Below are 5,305 nucleotides of genomic sequence, written 5' to 3'. Positions count from 1 at the left end.
ACTTGCTAACCATGCTTAAAGCAAAGGCAACATCAGGTCGAGTACACGTCATAGCATACATGATCAATCCTACAGCCGAAGCATAAGGTACTCGACTCATTTCTGTTATCTCAGCCTCAGTACTCGGGCTTTGTGTCTTACTCAATCTGGCGTTACTCTGGATGGGTAACTCTCTTTTCTTGGAGTCTTGCATGTTGAACCTCTTCAGCACCTTATCCAAGTAGGTACTCTGACTAAGTCCAATTAGTCTTTTACTCTGGTCTCTCAAGATCCTTATCCCTAGAATATAGGCAGCTTCTCCTAAGTCCTTCATAAAGAAACACTTCCCAATCTAGGACTTAACTTCCTACAGAGTTGGGATGTCAATTCCTATGAGTAGTATGTCACCCACATACAATACCAAAAAGCTAACTATTCTCCCACTAGCCTTGACATATACACAAGATTCATCTTCACTCTTAGAAAAGCCAAACTCTTTGACTTTCTCATCAAAGCAAAGATTCCATCTGCAAGGTGCTTGCTTTAATCCATAAATGGATTTCTCAAGCTTACACACTCTATTAGGGTACTCTGTGACAAAACCCTCTGGCTGAATCATGTAAACATCCTCAACCAACTTTCCATTAAGGAAAGTGATTTTGACATCCATTTTCCATACTTCATAGTCATGAAATGCAGCTATGACTAACATAACCCTAATAGACTTAATCTTGGCTACTGGAGAAAAGGTCTCATCATAATCAACTCCCGGAGTTTGAGAGAAGCCCTTTGCAACCAGTCGTGCCTTATAAGTGTGTACATTACCATCCATGTCGGTCTTCTTCTTGAAGATCCATTTGCACCCTACTGTCTTACAACCTGGTACATTCTCAACCAAGTTCCAGACTTGATTGTCATACATGGACTGTATCTCGCTATCCATTGCCTCTTTCCATTTGGCTAACTCAGTGTCTGCCATGGCTTCCGCATAACTGTTAGGTTCATCTAGACCTATCAATGTCTCATCACTGATAAGTGTATCACCTTCCGCAGTAATATGGAATCCATAGTAATGCTCATGTGCATTCCTAACCCTTGTGGAACGCCTCAGAGGTACAGACTTGTCAATTGGCTCAACAGGAGTTTCCTCCTCAATTTGAGTGTTAGGGTTTGAAGTTCCTTCACCACTTGACTCTTGAATTTCTTCAAGGTCAACTTGTCTCCCACTGTTTCCTTGGCTTATGAATTCTCTCTCTCGAAAGATAGCCCTCCAAGCTACAAAGACCACATTTTCACTAGGTCTGTGGAAGAGGTAACCAAAGGATTTATGTGAGTAGCCGATGAAAATACACCTCTCACTTCGAGGTTCGAGCTTATCATGAGTCTCGTGTCTCACGAAAGCCTCGCAACCCCAAATCTTAATGTGATCTAGTTTGGGTACTTTACCAGTCCACATCTCATGAGGAGTTTTGGTAACTTTCTTTGTAGGGACTAGATTAAGGATATGGGCGGCAGTCTCTAAGGAATACCCCCAAAATGAGATTGGTAGCAAAGCTCGACTCATCATGGAACTAACCATATCCAACAAGGTTCGATTACGCCTCTCAGCTACACCATTCAACTGCGGTGTCTTGGGAGGTGTCAATTATGAGACAATCCCACATTCCCTAAGATAGTCGAGGAACTCTGAACTAAGATACTCACCACCTCGATTGGATCGAAGCATCTTAATGTTCCTGCCCAATTGATTCTCGACTTCCTGTTTAAATTCTTTAAACCTTTCAAAAGTCTCTTACTTATGCTTGATTAAGCAGACATATCCATATCTACTGTAATCATCAGTAAAAGTCAAATAATAACGATTAGCATCCCTTGTGGCATGTTTGAAAGGTCCACACACATTCGTGTGTACAAGATCCAACAAACCTTCACCCCTATCACAAGAACCTATGAAGGATGACTTTGTCATTTTTCCAAGTAAGCATGATTCGTAACTATCATCTGACTTTAGGTTAAATGACTCCAATACTCCATCCTTTTGGAGTTGGCCTATGTGTTTCTTGCTTATATGTCCAAGACGACAATGCCATAATGATGCTTTATCCAAGTTATTATCATTAACATAATCAATACACAACACATTATTTCCTAAGTTATCAACCACAAATACAGTTTCATACACACCATCACAAGGTAATGCTTTAAAATAAAGAACATTATTAAAGAAAGCATTAATCGAACTAACTTCATTATCAAATGAAAAGGTAAAACCTTGTTTATACAATGCATGAAAGGAAATAATATTTCTTGTCATTTCTGGAGAGTAACAACATTTATTCAAATCTAAACTAAACCCACTACTTAGCGATAAAGTATAAACTCCAATCTTGGTGACATGTATAGCTTTCATATTCCCCATGATTAAGTTTATTCTTCCATGCTCCACATTCTCACTTCTTCTTAGTCCCTGCAAATCAGAACATATATGAATATTGCAACCAGTATCAAGGACCCAAGAGTTAGAATAGGGTGGGTTATTAGATAAGATAGTGTAAATACCTGCATGGTTAGGTTTAACTCTCCCATCCTTCACATCTTGCTGGTACTTTGGGAAGTTCCGTGTCACACCCCAAAACCAGAACGGCGGAAACGTTCGGGAGTGGAGGACGCCATGTCAAGTATCACGAGATATGTATATGGTAAGCAAGTAATGAACAACCATTTCATTTAGAAAGAAAGTGTTTACAATGTATGTGTTCACAAAACATAGAAGTCATAAACAAATAACAAAACAAGTGTAACACCGTAAATTTCAAAATAATTTTTCACAATTTATAAAAACATTTCCCATTAACTTTTCGTAAAATCATCAAGTTTAGATCCCAATTTACATTATACAAAATCCCAAGATCACAAGTATAACAAAATCCCATGCGTGTGTACGGATCAAGCCGGCGCCTTCCCACGGTCATCGCTAGTACCTGAAACAACAACACTAACACTGTAAGCACAAAGCTTAGTGAGTTCCCCAAAATACCACACATAAAACACATATTAGCCACTCGAGGCTATAACTCTATGGGTCCGTGCACCCAAACTCTGTAAACCCTCAGGTTCTAACTCTAGGAACCTTCCGGTTCCAACTCTGTAAACATGCACAACATAATCACATAGAAATAATGCAGTACAACATATAGCATACAATACTCTATCACATAACTCTGGTTACCTACTCAAGGTGAAGTATAGTGAGAAGACTCACCTCGCGTATCTCGATGACTCACAAATCCTGAAATCCCTCGTGCCCGATCCTCCGAGCTATAATCCTCCTATAACATCATATGTCTCTAATTAACACTTTTTATCTCTAAGGTTGACTATTCCTAAGAAGTCAACACAGGTCAACTCTGGTCAACGATCAACGGTCAACGGTCAACTTTGACCGGACTCGGCGAGTGCACGAGGGCAACTCGGCGAGTCTAAACGTTTTCACCAACTCTCTAGGATTCCCTTCTTACACGTCGAGTACTCCCCCTGACTCGACGAGTTCCACCTGGAAGAATCGCGGGGCCACCCCGACTCAACTCGCCGAGTCTCAAGAACAACTCGGCGAGTCCCAGCTCGACTCAGTCCTCTTGACCACCCTTCCCTACTCGCCCTGACTCACTGAGTCAACCCACGACTCGACTGGACCACTCATTGGCCGATCCAAGGCAATCTTCAAGCTACTCGCCGAGTCTGCTCATCGGACTCGGCGAGTCCATGCCATGCAATCACTCAAACTCGCTTCTAAGGTCAGATCTGTTCTATCAATTCATAGATCTGGCCTTCCTAGACTGATTCACCACGTAAAGCCCCAAACTTGGTGTACATACAACCTCTATGTCTCCATATATGAAGAATTATCAACAAATATCACAACTCAAGGTCATAACCTCCATTGTTCTTCATAAAGCTTGATGAATGAGGCTCTCTGGACCTCTATGGATCCAGATCCAAAGCCTCATCACTAGCAAGGGACTATTTGGCCATCAAATCAACCCAACAAAGGCCACAAGAAACCCTAAACCCAAATATACTTCACAAAATAGAAGATGAGCCGAATTCATACCTTTAGATCGATGATCTAAGCTTCAAATCCACAGAATAGCAACCTCCTTTGCTTCCTCTTGGCTAGAACCTCCATCTTCTTTGCTAAACAACACACAAAGGTCAAGAAATGCTTCCTCTCTCTCTCAAATCGCTAAAGCACTCTAGGGTTTCTCTCTATGGACTGCTGGGTACAAATGACGGCCATAAGGCCCTTTAAATAGGTCCCAAACCCGAGAAATTAGGGTTTCATTAAACAGCACGGACTCGCCGAGTCCATATCCTGGACTCGCCGAGTCCAAGCGAATCCCGCGTCCAGAATCGCGTCCCTACTCGGCGAGTCTGAGCTCCAACTCGCCGAGTCCCCTCTCAAAACACCAAAATCATAAACAATAAAGATACCTGGAAATCCGGGCTGTTACAATTCTCCCCCACTAGAACTAGACTTCTCCCTCGAAGTCTCGCTTTGAAAATAGCTCCGGATGCTGCTCCCGCATCTCACGCTCCGGATGCTGCTCCCGCATCTCACGCTCCGGCTCCCAGGTCATCTCTGATCCCTTCCGGTGTTGCCACTGAACCAACACCAGAGGTACCTCCTTGTTCCTCAGAACCTTGATCTTCCGATCTCTGATGGCCACTGGCCTCTCGGCATAATTCAGGCTCGCATCCACCTGAATATCCTCTAATGGAACCACTGCCGACTCATCGACTATACACTTCCTCAATTGCGACACATGAAAAGTGTCGTGGATCTGCCCCAACTCTGCTGGCAACTCCAAACGATAGGCTACCCGGCCTACCCTCGCAATCACACGAAATGGCCCATTATACCGGGGTCCCAACTTGCCCCTCTTCCTGAATCGAATCACTCCTTTCCAAGGAGAGACCCTCAGGAGAACGAAGTCGCCGACCTGAAACTCAAGCTCGGACCGGCGTCGTCTGCATAACTCTTCTGTCGGCTCTGGGCGGTCAATAACCTCTGTCTGACCTGCTGAATCTGCTCTGTCGTCTGAAGCACGATCTATGTACTGCCCATCACTCTCTGCCCAACCTCTCCCCAACAAATGGCGGTCCGACACCTCCTACCATACAACAGCTCAAAGGGTGGCATACCAATGCTCGAATGATGGCTGTTGTTGTAGGAAAACTCTGCCAAGGGTAAATACGCATCCCAGCTACCCCCGAAATCTAACACACATGCTCGAAGCATGTCCTCAAGCGTCTGAATCGTCCGCTC

The sequence above is a fragment of the Lactuca sativa genome, chromosome 7 (genome assembly GCF_002870075.4).
Source record: "Lactuca sativa cultivar Salinas chromosome 7, Lsat_Salinas_v11, whole genome shotgun sequence".
NCBI classification, from domain to species: domain Eukaryota; kingdom Viridiplantae; phylum Streptophyta; class Magnoliopsida; order Asterales; family Asteraceae; genus Lactuca; species Lactuca sativa.
The sequence above is the reverse complement of the archived record's forward strand: the minus strand, read 5'-3'. Positions refer to the sequence as shown.